The following is a 21263-nucleotide window of genomic DNA, read 5'->3' as shown; positions in this document are numbered from 1 at the left end:
ATTTTTTTCTGAAAACTATTGGTTGAATAAAGGTCAATTATCCATTGAGTAAGCCAACCACAGATGTCCACTAGAAAGAAAGACTTGCATTTCTCCAGCGCCTTTCACGACCACTGGACCTCCCAAAGCGCTTTACAGCCAATTACATACTTTTGACGTGTAGTCACTGTTGTAATGTAGGAAACACGGCAGCCAATTTGCCCACAGCAAGCTCCCACAAACAGCAATGTGATAATGACCAGATAATCTGTTTTAGCGATGTTGATTGAGAGATAAATATTGGCCCAGGACACCGGGGAGAACACAACAACAACAACTTCTATTTATGTAGTGCCTTTAACGTAGTAAAACATCCCAAGGTGCTTCACAGTAGTGTTACAAAACAAAATTTGACACTGAGCCACATAAGGAGAAATTAGGGCAGGCGGTAGGTTTTAAGGAGCGTCTTAAAGGAGGAAAGAGAGGCGGAGAGGTTTAGGCAGGGAATTGCAGAGCTTAAGGCCTAGGCAACAGAAGGCACGACCGCCAAAGGTTGAGCGATGATAATCAGGGATGCTCAAGAGGGCAGAATTAGAGGAGTGCAGATATCTCGGGGGGGTGGTGGTGGGGGGGGCATTGTGGGGCTGAAGGAGATTATATCATAGGACCATAGGATCTTTTACGTCCACCTGAGAGAGCAAGCAGGGCCTCGGTTTAACATCTCATCCAAAAGACGGCCCCTCCGACAGTGCAGCACTCCCTCAGCACTGCACTGGGATGTCAGCCTAGATTTTGTGCTCAAGTCTCTGGAGTGGAACTTGAACCCACAACTTTCTGACTCGGAGGAGTGCTGCCCATTGAGTCACGGCTGACACTAAAGACACTACAGAGGAGCTCCAAATTTAGTATGCTTTAAACATGCTACCTTTGCCATCACAGCAAACCTTTACCACTCAGTTCAGAAATAACAGAATATCACAAAAGAATAAATCTGATTGTATCCTCCAATCTGCCTTACAAATGTCCTGCAATTCACCGCACTTTGTCCGGATCATAAATTCAAATCAATCCTGTTTGAATCTCTCTTCTCTCCTTCATGAGGATTGGCTCCATACAATAAATATTGTTTCGTTTCTAATTTCCACCCCATTGATGAGCAATAGACGAGAGTGTAAAATAGCACTGTAGCTGTAATTTTGAACTTTGAAGTATAGACTCTGGTGTTAAATTGCATTGCGGCAATGGGTTTAAAACTAACGACTACATTGAAGGATGGGTCATCCTGTGGGCAGAAAAAGGTCTGCAGTGACTTTCCTAGACAGATTCTGAAGAGTGAAACTGATGCACCCAGATTACCCACCATTGCACTGAGATTACCTCCCAGCATCTGCTCAGATTACTAGGCACTAAACCCAGGTTATCCTCAGTGGATTCTAAAATCCTGGTGCTCTGTTCTTGCCTGCAGTATCTTTTATTTCTAGTACATTTACATGGATTTATTTTCAAATGTTTATAGATTTTGTTTTCCAGATGGTAATATTCATTTCAGCACTGCTATTACCAGTTCAAAGAGTCCTTTAATCCATTTGCAGTGTGCGACTCTTGACCTGTGTAAATGTGTGTGCAGCACCCCACAAATTGCAGCTTATTTTCAGTTTGTGTGCTGCAAATGAGGGGCTATGTGACACGACTGCTGTAACATTTCATTCAGGAGCAACGAGATAAGTAAATGCATCACTACATGATTGCAGTGTGACAGGAGTCATTATCTAATCGGAGGTAATCAAGCCAGGAATGATGGAGTCATCTCCTGCTTCAAGGTGGCACCACAGAAACTACTGAAACCCAGGCACTCATTGATTCTGTTGATCGAGGCAAAGGGGAGCAGTCTCACACTAACTGTGCTCCATTCCCTGTTAGTACTGTTGGTAAATGAAGGAAGGGGGTCAAACATAGGAACAAACTGAAACCAGACTCGTCCTGCTTAATGAAATATGAGAGCTGTTTTTAAACTAGTCTTGACCTTATTGTATCTAATTATCAGAACACAGTTTTTTTCTCTTTGAAATAGCTTTTTAATGATTATTATTCATCTAATTTAATGCCGGTTGCAGAGCAGGTAAATGGACTGGACTAACTCACTTAGATCTTCTCTCTTCACGTATTGCCAGGAAACTATCTCTGTGTGCTCTTAAAAAAAAAAAAATGAAATCTTGAGTAGGTTTCGATGCAAACATTGGGCTCTTGCAGTCCTGTTACCACAACTGTTTAAAGGATTTGTCCAGCAACTGGCTCATTTCAGTGAGAGCAGCGTGGCTGACAGTTACAGGCTCGAGCTCTCGCAGATATCAGCCTGTTCATGAAATGTGATAAATGAAGCAGGCGACTTGTTTTGTGGCTGTTTTTGTTTTAGTTGCCGTGGCACTGCTGATGCAGAATGTGAGTTTCAGGTGGTGACGGAGCTGATTAAGCTGAAACTGGGATGTCGTGCCAGTGAAATAATCACTTGAATAGCCACAGGGTCGAACCAGCTGAAAGCACTGCCTTGTGCCATTAACGATTCCCACTGATGGGTATGGGCAGGCAGTGTGCAGTGAGCAAAGTGAAAACAGTACAAGAGCCAGAAATCTGTCTTGGATGAGTTATAATGTTTATTACCACATGCGTGGGTGTGTAAGCAGTGGGCTCGGTACTGGGTGAGCAGGGATAGAAGCCTTCAGATTCATAAACCTTTTTTTTTAAGGCATACAATACTGTGGATGCTAGCGCATTTCTGGATTGTTCTCGGAAGTCAGAGCCGATTATGGTGCCTGATTCTGCGTTTAAAAAAAATCGTTATTTCAAATTTCTTTGGATTTTTTTTCCTCCACCCCTCCCTGACCCTGAATTAACTGGCAAAATCATAGTGGGGCTGGAAGCTGGGGTAGTGTTCATGTGCCCAGTGGACAGTCGGCATTCATCTTTACTATTGGTACTTTCCACACACTGCTGCCTGGGGATCATTACTGGTGCCATGCAGCGGAGGAGATATCCCTCTGACATGGCCTGGCATTTCTTTCTCACTCCCATAGAAACATAGAAGATAGGAGCAGGAGTAGGCCATTCGGCCCCTCGAGCCTGCTCCGCCATTCAATGAGATCATGGCTGATCATCCAAATTCAGTACCCTGTCCCTGCCTTCTCCCCATATCCCTTGATCCCTTTAGCCTTAAGAAATATATCTAACTCCGTCTTGAATATATTTAATGAATTGGCCTCAACTGCCTTCTGTGGTAGAGAATTCCACAGGTTCACCACTCTCTGGGTGAAGAAATTCCTCCTCATCTCTGTCCTAAATGGCTTACCCTTTATCCTTGGACTGTGACCCCTGGTTCTGGACTCCCGGGCCATCGGGAACATTCTTCCTGCATCAAGTCTATCTAGCCCTGTTAGAATTTTATAAGTTTCAATGAGATCCCCTCTCATTCTTCTAAACTCCAGCGAGTATAAGCCCAGTCGACCCAATCTCTCCTCATACATCATTCCTGCCATCCCGGGTATCAGTCTGGTGAATCTTCGCTGCACTCCCTCTATGGCAAGAACATCCTCAGATAAGGCGACCAAAACTGCACACAATACTCAAGATGTGGTCTCACCAAGGCCCTGTACAACTGCAGCAAGACATCCTTGTTCCTGTACTCAAACCCTCTCGCTACAAAGGCCAACATACCATTTGCCTCCTTAACCGCCTGCTTCACCTGCATGCTTACCTTCAGCGACTAATGCACAAGGACACCCAGGTCTGGTTGCACTTCCCCTTCTCCCAATCTATTGCCATTCAGATAATAATCTGCCTTCCTGTTTTTGCCACCAAAGTGGATAACCTCGCGTTTATCCACATTGGGCAGATGCATGGCAGTTGCAGTATAATCACCCAACCTGTCCAAATCATACTGGAGTTTCTCGGCATCCTCCTCACAGCACACACGCCCACCCAGCTTTGTGTCGTCTGCAAACTTGGAGATATTCCATCTAGTTCCCTCGTCTAGATCATTAATATCTATTGTGAATAGCTGGGGTCCTAGGACTGATCCCTGCGGTACCCCACTAGTCACTGCCCGCCACTCGGAAAAAGACCCGTTTATTCCAACTCTTTGCTTCCTGTCTGCCAACCAGTTCTCTATCCAAGTCAGTACCTTGCCCCCAATCCCATGTGCCTTAACTTTACATGCTAATCTCTTATGCGGGACCTTATCGAAAGCCTTCTGAAAGTCCAAATACACCACATCCACTGGTTCTCCCTTATCTATTTTACCAGTTACATCCTCAAAAAATTCCAGTAGATTAGTCAAGCATGATTTACCTTTTGTAAATCCCTGTTGACTTTGTCCGATCCTGTCACTGTTTTCCAAGTGCTCTGCTATTACATCTTTTATAATGGACTCTAGCATTTTCCCCACTACCGATGCTAGGCTTACCAGTCTATAATTCCCCGTTTTCTCTCTACCACCTTTTTTTGAACAGTGGGATAACATTAGCTACCCTCCAATCCATGGGAACTGTTGCAGAGTCTATAGAATTTTGGAAGATGACCAGCTATGCATCTACTATTTCTAGGGCCACTTCCTTAAGTACCCTAGGATGTAGATTATCAGGCCCTGGGGATTTATCGGCCTTCAATCCCATCAATTTCCCTAACACCATTTCCCTACAAATACTGATTTTTTTCAGTTCCTCTCCCTCATTAGACCCTATGTTCCCCGACACCTCTGGGAGGTTATTTGTGTCCTCATTTGTGAAGACAGAACCGAAGTATGTATTTAATTGGTCTGCCATTTCTTTGTTCCCCATTATAAATTCCCCTGATTCTGACTGCAAGGGACCTACGCTTGACTTCACCAATCTTTTTCTCTTCACATATCTATAGAAGCTTTTACAGTCAGTTTTTATGTTCCCTGAAAGCTTACTCTCATACTCTATTTTCCCCCTCTTAATTAATCCCTTTGTCCTCCTTTGTTGAATCCTAAACTGTTCCCAATCCTCAGGTTTGCTGCTTTTTCTGGCCAATTTATATGTCCTCTCCTTGGATCTTATGCTATCCCTAATTTCCCTTGTTAGCCACGGTTGATTCACCTTTTTTGTTTTATTTTTATGCCAAACAGGGATGAACAAATTCTGTAGTTCATCCATGCGATCTTTAAATGTTTGGCATTTACTATCCACCGTCAACCCTTTGAGTAACATTCCCCAATCAATCCTACCCAACTCGCGCCTCATACCATCATAGTTTCCTTTAGTTAAATTCAGGACTCTAGTCTCTGAATCAAATACTTCACACTCCATCTTAATGAAGAATTCGATCATATTATGATCGCTCCGCCCCAATGGGCCTCGCACAACAAGATTGCTTATTATTTCTTTCTCATTACATAATACCCAGTCTAAGATGGCCTGATCTCCAGTTGGTTCCTCGACATATTGGTCCAGGAAACCATCCTGTATACACTCCAGGAATTCCTCCTCCACAGTATTGTTACTAATTTGGTTAGCCCAATCTATATGTAGGTTAAAGTCACCCATGATAACTGCTGTGCCCTTATTGCACGCGTCTCTAATTTCCCGTTTAATGCCATCCCCAGCCTCCGCATTACTGTTTGGGGGTCTGTATACAACTCCCACTAACGTTTTCTATTTCTCAGTTCTACCCATACAGATTCCACATCATCAGAGCTAATATCCTTCCTTACAATTGTGTTAATCTCCTCTTTAACCAGCAATGCTACCTCCTTTTCCTTTTTGCCTGTCTTTCCTGAATATTGAATACCCCTGGATGTTGAGTTCCCAGCCCCGGTCACCTTGGAGCTATGTTTCCGTAATCCCAATCATATCTCTGTTTACATCTATTTGCGCAGCTAATTCATCCACCTTATTACGAATGCTCCTCGCATTAAGACACAAAACCTTCAGGCTTGTTTTTTTTAACACTTAGACCTTTTAGAATTATTATTTACTGTGGCCATGTTTGATTTAAACCCTTGATTACTCTGACTGCCACTTTTGCTTTTCTCCTTTCTGTCTTTTGCTTTTATCCTTGTTTTCCTTTCCTCTGTCTCCCTGCACAGGTTCCCAACCCCCTGCCATTTTAGTTTAAACCCTCCCCCAGAGCACGAGCAAACACTCCCCCGAGGACCTCGGTCCCAGTCCTGCCCAGGTGCAAACCGTCCATTTTGTACTGGTCCCACCTCCCCCAGAACCAGTTCCAACATCCCAGGAATTTGAATCCCTCCCCCTTACACCATTCCTCTAGCCACGTATTCATCTGAAATATCCTTCTATTTTTACTCTGACTAGCACATGGCACTGATAGCAATCCTGAGATTACTACCTTTGAGGTCCTATTTTTTAAATTTACCTTCTAATTCCCTATGTTCAGCTTTTAGGACCTCATCCCGTTTTTTACCTATATCGTTGGTACCTATATGCACCACGACAACTGGCTGTTCACTCCTTCCAAAATGCTCTGTAGCCGCTCTGAGACATCCTCGACCCTTGCACCAGGGAGGCAACATACCATCCTGGAGTCTCATTTGCGGCCGCAGAAACGCCTATCTATTCCCCTTACAATAGAATCCCCTATCACTGTAGCTCTCCCACTCTTTTTCCTCCCGTCCTGTGCAGCAGAACCACCCACGGTGCCAGGAAGTTGGCTGCTGCCGCCTTCCCCTGATAAGCCACCTCCCTCACCAATATCCAAAGCGGTATATCTGTTTGAGAGGGGGTTGGCCCCAGGGGTCGCCTGCACTACCTGCCTGTGCCTACTACTCTGCCTGGTGGTCACCCATTCTCTTCCTGCCTGTGCATCCTTTACCTGCGGTGTGACCAACTCCCTAAACGTGCTATCCACGATGTCCTCAGCATTGCGAATGCTCCAGTATGCAGCCATTCGCAGCTCCAGCGCCCCAATGCGGTCTGCCAGTAGCTGCAGCTGGATACACTTCCCGCACACATGGTTGTCAGGGACACAGGAAGTGTCCCTGATTTCCCACATAGTGCAGGAGGAGCATACCACGGCACCGAGCTGTCCTGCCATGACTTACCCTTTAATTAATTCAAATTAAATTCAATCAAATCAATCCCACCAATTACACTCCAATTAAATGATATACTCAAGGGCCTTTGTTTAACAGCAGTCCCCACTACACAACAGAGACCCTAGAAACTATAAACCACAAAATTTAAGTTTGGAAGAAAGGAGAAAGACAGAAATACTCACCAACCAATCACTTACCTGCTTTCTGGTGACGTCACACTTCGATTACTTTTTACTTCTCTCTCTCGCCCTCGGAGCTCTGAGATTGGTAAACCTACCTGTGCCTCGGGCTCTCCTTTTATTGCCGCCGCCTCGCCGCTCTTCCCAGGTCCGCTCTGCCGCCGCCTCGCCGCTCCTCCCAGGTCCGCACTGCTGCTGTGGGGCCTATCTGTGCCTCGGGCTCGCCTTTTATCGCCGCCGCCGCTCCTCCCAGGTCCGCACTGCCGCTGCTGCTGCCACAAGACGACCTTTATTTTTCTAACCTAGAAAACAGTCTAACCCATCATCGACCACTCCATTTCATCAATTGTGACCGTTCTTTGTACCATTGGGCCTATCATTGGTTTCTTTGTACTTTTCTCAAATTTTTCACCAATGTTCAGCCATTTAACAATTTAAGCATATTTGACTATTCCTTCTCATTCATTCTGTCTCTTGCGTGCATGCTCGCTCCCTCTCGCGTGTACACGCGTCTCACTTTCTCGTGCCATTCTCTCTCATCTCACTCCATGCACTCACTCGTGTTCTGTTTCGCTCATCATTCTCTTTTTTTCCCCCTTCTCACCATGTGTGTGCTCGCTCTCTCTCTCCCTCTTCCGCCTTTCTCTTGCTCTTTCTCTTGCATTCAGTCTCTCTTTGTCTGGGGTTTGCTAGTCAGTGTACTCTCTTCTTTCCAGCTTTTGCAGAACATGTGGCTGCTTCTCCCATTGAGGGTGCAGGTACCTGTTCCTGATGGCATGGGCTCTATCAATATCTGGCTTTAAGAAAATTTGCAGCATGCATTATCAGATGCTGTGGCCCCATTCTGCCTGTAGCATAACCTTGAATTCAGGCTCCTCTTCAATTCTTTTTGCCCCTTCATAGGCAGCAGATATGTTCTGTTGTCTCCCACAGGGAATGTTGTTTCACTATTATCAGTGCATTCTTCTAATTGGTTGTCTTCTAATTGGTTGTTTTCTAACTCTCTTCTCACACTCTTGAGGATTAGGAATGAAGCTTACTCGTGGGTTTATATAGTTTTTGTCCCTCTAATTTATCAGTTAGAAAACAAATTTGTGTCCCATCTATCCAAAACTTGTGCCATCGCAAAGTGTTAGTGGATGATGTGTTGGTGGTACATAAGAACAGCTAGACGAAAAAAGACCAAGGTACATCTAGTTCACCACCTGCCTTCCTGGTAGTTGCATGATACAATGATAATGGAGTTGTTGATTAATCAGAGCAATCAATCTCTATCAATGAGTCTATAACAGACCCAGACGTGAGATGAGGAAAATCCCAGAGATGGAGAGCTTTGGGAACCAGAGGTCCAAAGTCACCTGTTCCTCCCAAACATGCTACACATGCCACAAGTCATGTCTCAAAGTACTCATATACTGTATCCCAAAATATTATTTTCTAATAAAAAATCTAATTTGCATTTGAATAATTCATTGCTAACTGCTTCCACTGTCTCCCTAGGGAATCTGTTTCATAGATTGACCACTCGTTCACTGAAATATTGGGCCTGATAATTCAGAGGCATGTTGGGGGCGGGGGTAGTCTAATATCTAATAGTGCTTCTGTCGGTGGCTTTTTAATGCAGCCACCTCATTATCATTTTATGTCCGTCATTTGGCGTCGAATGCACGGCAGCGGGCGTGCTGAGGACCCACATGACACGCTCTCAACTCCAGTATTTAAAGGGACAATCCAAAGATGGAATTTGGAGGAGTTGGCAGTTGGAAGCAAGAGAAGACAAACTGTGAGAATGGATTCAGGATGTTCAAAGGCTGCGCCCCACGCCAGTGACACCTCCCTTGATGTGCTGCTGGGGTCAGTGAGGTGTCGGAGAGAGATACTCTTCCCCAGCAATGGGAGGAAGGAACATGCTGCCATAAAGAAGGCGAGGCTGGAGGTGGCCGAGGAGGTCAGCAGCAGGAGCATTGAGCCACGCTCCTGGATTCAGTGCCGGAGGCTCTTTAATGACCTAATCAGGTCAGGAAAGGTGAGTACAGTTGCACGTTCACCTACATCCTGCTGTGCGCATCATCTCACCCCCACTCCTCACTCGGTCTTCTCAAGCCTACTCCATCACATCGCTCCTCACACCCACTTATCTAGCAAGTGCATCCATCCTTCTCGTTTTATGCATTTCCTCATATCCCCATCTGTCCATCCGCCACTCCCACTCCCACTCACCCTTATCCTTACGCAACTTCATGCCGTTCCCTGATACTCACCCTCACCAAATGCACTCCATCCATCGGGTGAACACATGCCATTACACTCACTCATAGGTCTCTTCTTTTTCTCTATGCAGGAGGAGAGACCACAGAACACCAGGGCGAGGGAGAGAACCAGAGCTGGTCCTCCACAGAATGCGCAGTTGATAGCTGCAGAGGAGGAGGCGCTGGAGATCAGTGGCGACTCGGAGTCCCTGGCTGTCGGAGATGGGGAGACGGGGAGTTCCCAGCTACCTGCTGACACAATTAAATATAATGCGCACACATGCGATACAACACTCAGTCAGTATGTTTGGAAGGCCTGTCAGTACATTGCACATTCCCTATTGCTCCTCAATGATTACCCTTTTCATCGACGCCCCCCGGGGTACAGCATGTTGACTTGATTTCAGCAGCGAGTGAAGTGTGACCATCTTCATAATAAGTTGCAACATTCTTACCTTGCCAGGACTAATTCATATCTTTTCTCGCCAACAGGGCCTTCAGGCATGCAGCAGACATCCATGAACCTCGCGGACGATGATTCCTCAGAGGAGCTGATTCTTTCTGAGGGTGCACCATCACAGGACTCATGCTTACCATGCACCAGCTCAGATACTCGCACTTCGGTGGGACCAGTTAGACAGATAGTTGGGTTTTCACCTGGTGACACTCACTTCACAAGTGAGCAAGAGCAGACACTAGTGGCAGGAACAGCTGTGGAAAGTCCTCGTCGGAGGGCACATCCCTCTTGAAGCTCTGCTCAGCTGGACGCAGATGCTGTACCCCCGGGGGCGTCGATGAAAAGGGTAATCATTGAGGAGCAGTAGGGAATGTGCAATGTGCTAACAGGCCTTCCAAGCATACTGACTATGATTGCAGAGAGAATGGAGCAGTCTGCCTCATGCATGAGTGCGTTGATGTCGCAGAACATGTCCGCATAAAATCAAACACAGCGATCTACTGAGTCCATGCACGCCTTAACCACGACCATGCAGACTCTGGATGCCAACATGTCTGCCGCCTTAAATAGGATAACAGATACTTTAACCATGGCCTTACAGAGCGTCACTGATCTGCCCCAAGCTGCTCTCCAACAGAATGGCAGGAGTGAACTGCAGCTGGCCCATGAGAGGGATGATGGCGAAAGGGGACATGGAAGTGGGGACTCCACTCAATGCACTTCCACTTCTCACCTGTTGCCCCCCCCACCCCCTCAGTCAGTACCCGTCATACTGCTTCATGTCCCGATGGTCAAGTCTGCTCCTGCACAGGTGCAGGTGAAGCAATCTTTGGCGAGGCCCTCATCGGCTCCAGAACCCAGAGCAACTCCGCAGTCCAAGCAGGGATCTGAGCAGCCTGCCTCTGGCTCTGCTGAAGCCACAGGGGTTGCGCCACGTAGGAGCGGTAGGAAAAGAAAGAGTAAGGCTTTGTAACTGCACAAGGGTATGCACGTGGTTTTATGAGAAAATGTAATATTGTGAAGTTTACCGTTCTTTAGTAGAATCACAAATTTTAGTAGATTGTAACACTTTCCCATCTTGCCTGTACTTGGTTGCTGGGTGGCAAGTCGCCTTTTAACTCGTCTGCCAAAACTGCTCACTATTCCAGGATCATCCTGGAATGCAAAGATAACCCTCGGCTTCTATTCTCCACTGCTTACCGTCTTCTTAAAGCCCTCTCCTCTGTTACCTCCAACAACAAGTGCGAGGAGCTCATGGACTTCTTTGTCACTAAGATTGAGACCATCCTGCAACGGCTTCTCTTCCTTCTCCCACATCGTTACCTCTGGTGTCCCCCAAGGATCTAGCTGGGTGGGACTACACTTGCCTGGTTCCATTCTTATCTGTCTAATCGTAGCCAGAGAATCACCTGCAATGGCATGTCTTCCTGCTCCCACATCGTTACCTCTGGGGTCCCCCAAGGCTCTATCCTTGGCCCCCTCCTATTTCTCATCTACATGCTGTCCCTCGGCGACATCATCTGAAAACATAGCGTCAGTTTCCACATGTATGCTGACGACACCCAGCTCTACCTCACCACCACTTCTCTCGACCCCTCTACTGTCCTTTAAATTGACACACTGCTTGTCCGACTGGATAAGCAGAAATTTCCTCCAACTAAATATTGAGAAGACCGAAGCCATTGTCTTCAGTGCCCGCCACAAACTCCATTCCCTAGCCACCGACTCCATCCCTCTCCCTGGCAACTATCTGAGGCTGAACCAGGCTGTTTGCAACCTTGGTGTTATATTTGACCCCGAGATGAGCTTCCGACCACACATCCGCGCCATTACTAAGACCGCCTATTTCCACCTCCGGAACATCGCCCGACTCCGCCTTTGCCTCAGCTCACCTGCTGCTGAAACCCTCATCCATGCCTTTGTCAGTGAAATAGTAGTGGAGAGTGTTAGATCCGTGGTTCAGTGGATAAATAATCACACGGATGCTGTACATTAACAAATAACAGGTCTTTACTGGAGGAGGGTAATCTCTAGACTGGGGTACAGAGGCATGCGCAAAGCTTATATACCGGTGTGGCCACTGCCGGTACTACAGTATACAGGAGCTGTAAAAAGTAGTTCTGACTTAAAGCACATACACTACAATTCCTCCCTTTTTAGATTAATAATACCCCCTTAATATTCAAATAACAATTACATTTTTACATGTACATTCAATAACAAAAGTCCATTTATAGATTCAGTCTTTGGGGCGGCTTCCTGACCCTTTCGGGATAGCGCCTTTCCAGAGGTTCTTGTTCTTGGTGCAGAGGCGATTCTGACCCCTTTTCATCGGGTAGTTCATCGGGTTCCACTGCTACTGGGTCTGAAGTAGATGCTACCGGTATGTCGGGTTCATCCCCAGGTACTCGAGACATGGGGTTGACGCATTCCTGTGACGCTAAGATCTGATCGACGTGGCGTCTCACAATGTTCTCCCCGACATCCACTGTGTACATTAATGGCCCCTGCTTTGTACATATCGTTCCGGGTTGCCACTTCTCTGTTCGATAGTCATGGGCCAAGACTGGTTGCCCTACATTGAAGCTCCTTGTCGGCTTCTCGTTAATGTGCTGGAATTGTTTGTCCTCAACATTTCTTCGCACATTTGGTCTAAGCAAGTCCAGACGAGATCTCAACCTTCAGTTAAAGAACATCATGGCCGGGGTCTGGTTGGTAACTGCATGTGTCGCGTTTCGGTAGGCTAATAAGAAATTGTCCATCTTATGCTGTAGTGGAATTTCCTCGTCGCACATGGCCTTTATCGCCTTCTTAAAGGTTTGTACGAACCTCTCAGCCAATCCATTGGTGGCTGGATGATACGGGGCGGATGTGTAATGCCTTACCCCATTCCTTTTCATGAATTTTTGGAACTCGTCGGACACAAACTGTGGTCCATTATCAGAGCAAATCTGCTCTGGCAAACCGTTTCTGGCAAATATGGTCCGTAGGACTGCAATCGTTTTCTCTGTAGTGGTTGAAGACATCTTTATCACCTCAGGCCACTTTGAATGAGCATCCACTGCTATTAAGAACATTGAGTCCATGAATGGACCAGTGAAATCAATGTGCACCCGTTGCCATGGAGAGGAGGGCCACTCCCATGGGTGTAGAGGGGCATGTGGTGGTGCATTTTGGACCTTCTGGCATCCTAAGCAGCTCTTCGTTAGGTCTTCGATTTGTTGATCGATTCCCGGCCACCACACATAAGCCCTAGCAAGGCTTTTCATTTTCACTCCCCCCCACCAGATGACCTTCATGTAGCTCATTTAGCACTCTCTCCCTTAACTTGGGTGGAATCACCACTCTGGATCCACACATCACTGTCCCCTGGCATACTGACAGCTGTTCTCTTCTGGGTGAGAATGCTGGCAACAGTGAGTCGCCATGTGTTGGCCATCCCCTCACCGTCAATTCATATACCCGTGACAGCGTCGGATCATTGCGGGTCTCCTTCTCTATATCCGCGTTTGTTACTGGCAATCGTTCAATTATCGACGAATAAAATATCTCGATAGGGTCCACTGCTGGTGCTTCCTCCACAGTAGGCAGTGGCAGGCGCGATAGCCCATCAGCGTTCCCATGCTGTTTCGTGCCTTTATATTCTATTTCATACTGATTCGCCCCTAGAAACAGGGACCATCTTTGTAACCGCTCTGCAGTCATTACTGGCACGCCCTTCTTAGGATTAAAGATGGAGACAAGTGGTTGGTGGTCAGTCAGCAAGGTGAACTTCTGTCCATGCAGATAGTGGTTGAATTTTTTTACTCCCCATACTAGGCTGAGGGCCTCCCTGTCAATCTGGGCGTAGTTGCGCTCGGCTGAGGTTAGTGACCGAGACGCAAAGGCTACTGGCTTCTCCAACCCGTCTGGGAATTTGTGCAACAGCACTGCTCCAATGCAGTCGGGTGATGCATCACATGCCAACTGAATTGGTAGTGCTGGGTTGAAATGGGCCAACACCTCTTTTGATGTGATCAATTCTTTACACTTCTGGAAAGCTCGTCTACGTTCGTCATCCCACTTCCATGGTACCCCTGTTTGCAGTAGGGTGTTCAGCGGGTGTAATACCGTAGACAAATTTGGTAAGAACTTGTGGTAATAGTTTACCAGCCCGAGGAACGACCTCAGTTGTGACACATTTTCCGGTGCTGGAGCCTTGACTACTGCCTCAATCTTGTCAGGGGACTTATGTAACCCCTCTTCATCGATGACGTGGCCGCAATACGAGATCTGTTTCTGGAAAAACTTGCACTTGTGGCGATTAGCTCGTAGCCCATATTCCTTTAATCTGGCGAGCACCTTCTCCAAGTTAGCGAGGTGATCACCGTCATTTTCGCCCGTGACCAAGATGTCGTCCAAATAACACTGGGTCCCTGGAATCCCTTGCAGGACCTGATCCATCGCCCTTTGCCAGATAGCCGGAGCCGAGGCTACTCCAAACACCAGCCGGTTGTATTGATAGAGACCTTTATGAGTGTTGATCGTAAGGTAATGTTTCGAAGCTTCTTCTACCTCCATTTGCAAGTATGCCTGGGCTAGATCAATTTTGGTGAAGCGTTTACCACCAGATAGCGAGGCGAAAATATCCTCAATTCGTGGAAGCGGATATTGCACCGTGTGAAGGACTGGGTTCACTGTCACCTTAAAATCCCCACAGATGCGGACCTTCTTTGGTTCCCCAGGCGTATTACTCAACGACCTCTTCATTACAGGAACGATGGGTGTAGCCCACTCGCTCCAGTCCACTTTGGACAGTACTCCTGAACGTTCCAACCCTTCCAGCTCTGCTTCAACTGCTGGTCTGATCGCATAAGGCACTGGTCTGGCCTTCAGAAACTTTGGGCTTGCATTTTCCTCTATTTTAATCGTTGCTGTTATTCCTTTTAGTGTTCCTAGTCCCTCCTGGAACACTTCTTTTGCGTCAGTTAGCATTTTTGACAGTCGTCCAGGTGTGACGTCGTCATCCTTTTTGGCCTCAACCTTCAGTGCCTGGATGGAATGCCAATCTAATTGTATCTTCCGGATCCATTCACGTCCTAGCAGTGGTGGTCCTCCATTTGGCAATACATATAAAACCATTTTAGGTATTTCCTGACCTTTATATGTCACTTTCACCCTTATTTTTCCTTTGGGGTAGACTTTTTGCCCCGTATACGTCTTCAAGACAATCTCTGTAGCTTTCAAGGGTATGTGTGAAAATAGCCGCTTGTAGTCTCTTTGATTTATGACTGTTAGAACTGACCCTGTGTCCAATTCCATTTCCACTTGGACTCCGTCTATCTTGAGTGTAACCCAGATAGTCTGGTGATCCTCCATTTCGGTTACATTATGTAGTTTCAGACAATCCAGCTCCTTGCTTCCGGAGTCTGTGTCACTTTTCTGTTCGTCTGAACCACTGTCCATCACCTGGTGTACCTTTTTGTACTTCTCCTGTGGAGATTTCTTACTGTTGGTTTTCTTCCCAGACCTGCAGACTCTTGCTATGTGTCCTGCTTTCCCACACTGTCTGCACACTTGGTCCTTGAACCAACAATCTTTCTGGTCATGTGTTGTTCTGCCGCAGCGATAGCACTTCCCTGTTCCATAGGTCATTTCGTTGGTGCCCTATTCTTGCGGTCTCCGTTGTATCTCTGCAGCGCCCCTTGCGGCTGCTTCGTGTGATACTGCCATACTGAAAGCTTTGTCCAGCATAAGGTCCTTTTCTGATAGAAGCCGTTTCTGGGTTCCTTCACTTTGTAGCCCACACACAAACTTGTCCCTTAACGTGTCTGCTAGTCCCGCTCCAAACTGGCAGTATTTCGATAGCTTGCGCAGTTCCGTTAGGTACTCAGCATTGCTTTCGTCTTTGTGTTGGTTCCGTTTATGGAACTTAAATCGTTCTGCTATCAGCAGCGGTGTGGGGTTTAAGTGGTCCTGTAGGATTTCTACTATGCTTTCAAAATTCTTGTTTACCGGCTTCTCTGGGGTTATTAGATTTCGCAGTAACCCATAAGTTTTTGCACCCATGGAATTTAACAGAACCAGTGCTTTATTAGCATCTGGCACTTCATTCGCCCTGCAGTACACTTCAATATGTTCCACATATGTCGCCCAATCTTCGACTTCATTGTCGAACGTAGAGATACTGCCACTCTTCGGCATCCTTGGTTGTGCGTTAACTATCACCAATGGCGCCTCACGCGCTTCCCCTTCTTCTCCGCTGGCACAAAATGGCGTCTCCCGCGCTCTTCCTTCTTCTCAGTGGCGCCTCCCGCGCTCTCCCTGCTTCTCCGCGGCTCAATGGCGTCTCCCGCGCTCTCCCTGCTTCTCCGCGGCTCAATGGCGTCTCCCCTTGATTCGCCCCGCGGACCCTGATCAGCCCGTGATCCCTGGCTGTGCTCTGCGTGTTCGTCTCTTGATATTTGTCAACGCCGCTCAGTCTAGAACCCAGCTGTTTCTTACCCTCTCTCCGGTTTGCAGTATTTTTCCTCGATGCCGCTCGGTGTTCAACCCCCGGCTGCGCCCTGCTCTCTTCACCCTCTTTCTTACCCCGTCGACGCTGCTCGGCTCTCTCTCTGCCGTCGGTCGGCTCCAGCCGCCGCTGCTCGGGAAGGGTCTGCTCTGGACCTGTTGTCGGTCTCTTACTGCTCGTCGTGGCTGGGGAACCAAACCCGGCTCTCCACAGCCTCCCCAGCGAAGTTGGATCTCTGCCTGACTGCTGGGCGGTTGCTCGCGGTTGACGCCCGTGTTCCTGGACTCGACTATTTTTTTAATGTTGCAGGTAGATTCGAATCAACACTCATCGCCACTGTTAGATCCGTGGTTCGGTGGATAAATAATCACACGGATGCTGTACATTAACAAATAACAGGTCTTTACTGGAGGAGGGTAATCTCTAGACTGGGGTACAGAGGCATGCGCAAAGCTTATATACCAGTGTGGTCACTGCCGGTACTACAGTATACAGGAGCTGTAAAAAGTAGTTCTGACTTAAAGGCACATACACTACAGAGAGTATCCTACACTTGAGTGTCAGCTGTGGCTCGGTTGGTTGCACCGTTGCCTCTGAGTCACAAGGTTGTGGGTTCAAGTCGCATTCCAGGAACTTGAGCACAAAATACAAAATCTAGGCTGACACTCCAGTGTAGAGTCTATCAGGTGAGACGTTAAACCGAGGCCCTGTCTGCTCTCTCAGGTGGATGTCAAAAATCCTATGGCACTATTTCGAAGAAGAGCAGAGGAGTTATCCTTGGTGTCCTGACCAATATTTATCCCTCAATCAACATCACTAAGAAAGCAGATTATCTGGTTATTATCGCATTGCTGTTTGTGGGAGCTTGCTGTGCGTAAATTGGCTGCCGCGTTTCCTACATTACAACAGTGAATACACTTCAAAAAGTATTTCATTGGCTGTAAAGCACTTTGAGACGTCTGGTGTTCGTGAAAGACCTATGGCCTGGATACCCACCATTGTCTCCTCTGCATCAGAGACTTTGTTTCCTTTTGTTAAAGACCCTGGGTAATCTGTGGTTAAAAACCTTGGATAATCTGTGGTTAAAAACCTTGGATTTAATCAAAGCAGCTTCACAAAACCTCAGGATAATGGAATGCCTCTCCATGTTATTTCTTAGCCAGGACATGTTGAGGCTTGTCCTACTTGCAGTAAATCCACATCGTAGATTAGTATGTAAATAGTTACTTACATAGTTGTCTTGTCCTGACAGCTCAGGTCTCCAGGCTGGTTAAATATATTAAATCATGAGGCTTCCCATCCATCTCCTTTGCCATAACAGGTTGCATAGAATTACCTGGAATGTACAGCACAGAGATGGACCATTTGTTTATGTTCTACATGAGCCTCCTCCCACCCTACTTCATCTCACCCTATCTGCATACCCTTCTATTCCTTTTTCCCTCATGCACTTATATAGCTCCCCCTTAAATGCATCAATGCACAAAGATAGAGAACTTCATGTTGATAGGAGATTCACCGAATAAGTGAGAATAAAAGAAAAGAAAGACTTGCATTTATATAGCGCCTTTCATGACCACCGGACGTCCCAAAGCTTTTGAAGTGTAGTCACTGTTGTAATGTAGGAAACGTGGCAGCCAATTGCGCACAGCAAGCTCCCACAAGCAGTAATGTGATAATGACCAGATAATCTGTTTTTGTTACGTTGATTGAGGGATAAATAATGGCCAGGACACCAGGGATAACACCCCTACTCTTTGAAATAGTGCCATGGGATCTTTTAGATTAACGTCTCATCCGAAAGACGCCACCTCTGACAGTGTAGCACTCCCTCAGTCCTGCACTGGGTGTCAGCCTTGATTTTTGTACTCAAGTCTTTGGAGTGGGAGTTAAACCTACAACCTGCTGACTCAGGGGTGGGAGTGCTGCCCACTGAGCCACTCTTGCCTCAGAGTTAGAAGGTTGTGGGTTCATATTGGATGTTTAGTATGGTGTTCCTCAATTATTGCATGCAGTCAAACGTCCTTGTAACATGCTCTCTTCCTCTCTGCCCCTCCGTTCTTTCTCGGACCTGGTGTGCTGTTTGTGTGTTTATTTTCCTTGTGCATCAACCTGGTTCCTCTGCTGCCCCTTCCCATCATTGAATTGAAGCACATTCCCGAATAAACGTACAGAGCAGACGTTTAAAGGAACAGTGCCCTGCTGTTTGGACTATTCATTTCTACGTGGAGCTAGAACATTCAAAGCACAAGGAATACAATATTTAAAGCTAGCTAATCAGTCATTCTTTGGAGGGGTTTGAATTTTAATAGAGGTCCTGATGGAGAAACTCACTGTATAAATCATTAAACAAAGTTGCAATTTTTTAGTGATTCTCTCGTCTACAGGAGTAGAATTCATTGTCACTGAATCAGTTAGGATAATGATGATGAAAATGAGGAGGAGGAAGAGGGGGCTGCAGGAAGAGCGCACTGGGAAAAATCTGATGGAAGCCAGGCATGCTGTTTATGAAGAGACTGGGAACTGAGGGCAATGATTGACACTTAAAAACAGCACCAGAATGACAAAGTAGTGAGAGTGCCTCTCCTGGAGATTGTGTATTTCTCATGTCAGGCACGTAAACCTTCAGAACATCCCTCTGCAGGCTGTCTAAAATGTGTACAGCATTTCCCAGAGGCACTTCTCAGTGAGTTACTTCAGCCTGTGTGTTTTAGAGGCTCCAGATAATCGAACCAATAACTTTATGCTTTTTTAAAAGAAAAACTTGTGCTGTGTTTAACCCACTAGCAACTGTTGATAGTGCACCTGTTAAAGGGGCATTGTCATCCAGTAAATTGTCTTTCTAGGGTAGTAAATAGAAGAGGGGCCTAAATTGCTGCAACATTTTACACAGATAACATCCACTTTAAAAAAAAAACTCATCACTTTTTGCTGGCACCTTACTCCCAGGCCTCTGTCAGCACTACTTTGAAACCAGCTACTGGGAGCTGCACAGGAGCAAGTAGGAGTGACACTGCTCAATTTCTCTCCCATCCTTGATGACAGGTTGCTGGTTGTGGTAAACCACTGCTATACCTGTCTGTGTCTGTATGTGCATTCCACTCGGTACAGGTCTGGACATGCCTCGGCTGACTCCTCCCACTATTCCAGGTATATAAGTGACTACCTCCCAGTCCCTTAGTATTCTGGACGGGTCGACCACTCGAGACAAGACCTTCATTCTTTAGTTAATAAAAGCCTGATTGTTACTCGCTCAACCTCAGTCTTTTGAGTAATTGATGGCGCATCAATTTTATTAACTAAATTTTTATAATGGAGAAGATCCTCACACCAGCATGCCTGGACCTGGACAGTCGGGAAGCGGACGCTTCCACCAAGTTTGCTCACTGGCTCATGTGCTTCGAGACATTCCTGACTGCCTCCACTGCGGTCACAACGGATGCGGACAAACTGTCTGTCCTGATCTCCAAGGTGAACCACCGAGTGTACTCAGTCATCCAGGACGCGACCTCGTACACAGACGCCCTCCAGCTCCTCAAGACCCAGTACGCGCGCCCTGTGAACGAAGTGTACGCCAGGCACCTCCTGGGGAGTCGCAAGCAACAACCTGGGGAATCGACTGAGGAATACCTCCAAGCACTGTCCGTGCTTGGCCGGGCCTGTGGGTGTAAGGCGGTAACGCCCGCTAAGTACACGGAGGAACTGATCCGGGATGCCTTCGTAGCGGGCCACAGGTCCAACTACACCCGACAGCGACTGCTGGAGCAGAGCGACCTCAACCTCAACAAAGCCTCCGAAATCGCAGTAACGCTGGACGCAGCCTACCGGGGCATGGATGCCTACTCCTCTGCACCGTGGACGCTGCGGGGAACAACAACCTGGGACACGGTAGGACAGCCCCATAGCACCGTGCCACCCCAGCCACAGCCCAACAACGGCCCAACTACCGCAGCAGTGTCCCAAAGCCAGACAGCAGTATCCCAAGGCCAGAAATGCTACTTCTGTGGCCAGGCCAAACACCCCAGAGCGCGCTGCCCGGCGAAGAATGCGACCTGCTCGGGCTGCGGGAAAAAGGGACACTACGCCAGCGTCTGCAAGGCCAAAGCCACCCCGAACGCCAGCAGCGCCGCGTGTGGGCCGGGCGAGCCGCCATCTTGGGCCCCCAACAGCGCCGCGTGTGGGCCGTGCGGGCCGCCATCTTGGGCCTCCCCAGACATGTGCGAACCACCGCAACAGCAGCCATCTTGGACGACTCCAGCCACATGGGAATCATGGACGCCGCCATCTTGGACACCAGCCGGGACGCAGCAGACCGCCAACCCCCCCCCCATCTGATACCCGCAGCAACACACTGACCCCTACGCTGGCCTCTGTTACGCTGGACCAAACGAGACCGCACCAACTAGCTCGGTCCAAAATGCACGTTAAGGTAAACGGCTATGCAATAAACTGCCTTTTTGACTCTGGGAGCACAGAGCTTCATCCACCCCGACACGGTGCGGCGTTGCTCTCTCCCAGTCCTGCCTGCGCACCAGCGGATTTCTATGGCCTCCGAGTCCCAGTCAGCGGACATTGGCGGCTACTGCGTGGTGACACTAGTAGTAGACGGGACTGTATTCAATAATTTTAAACTCCTGGTCCTGCCCGACCTCTGCGCTGCCATCCTACTGGGGTTGGATTTCCAGTGCCACCTCAAAAGCGTTACGATGGCGTACGGTGGCCCCCTCCCCCCACTCACAGTCCGCAGCCAGTAGCCTCCAAATTGCCCGCCGCGCACCAGATGCAACCTCTCCACACTCAGAGTCCCACCCCCCCCACTGTTTGCTAACCTCACCCC

At 47.6% G+C, this 21263-nt stretch overlaps 1 protein-coding gene and 1 pseudogene across 5 annotated transcripts in view; both read left to right on the top strand.

Annotated features, from left to right (window-relative positions):
- The window catches only part of cabin1 (calcineurin binding protein 1), a 464264-nt gene that overhangs the window by 409839 nt on the left and 33162 nt on the right, over positions 1 to 21263 (top strand). The window lies entirely within an intron of this gene.
- On the top strand, positions 9848 to 12036 carry LOC147104913 (uncharacterized; annotated as a pseudogene).

The sequence above is a fragment of the Somniosus microcephalus genome, chromosome 19 (genome assembly GCF_052327205.1).
Source record: "Somniosus microcephalus isolate GS21.2 chromosome 19, FLI_Smic_1.0, whole genome shotgun sequence".
Lineage (NCBI taxonomy): Eukaryota > Metazoa > Chordata > Chondrichthyes > Squaliformes > Somniosidae > Somniosus > Somniosus microcephalus.
Note: the sequence above shows the minus strand (reverse complement) of the source record. Positions and strands in the feature narration are given on the sequence as shown.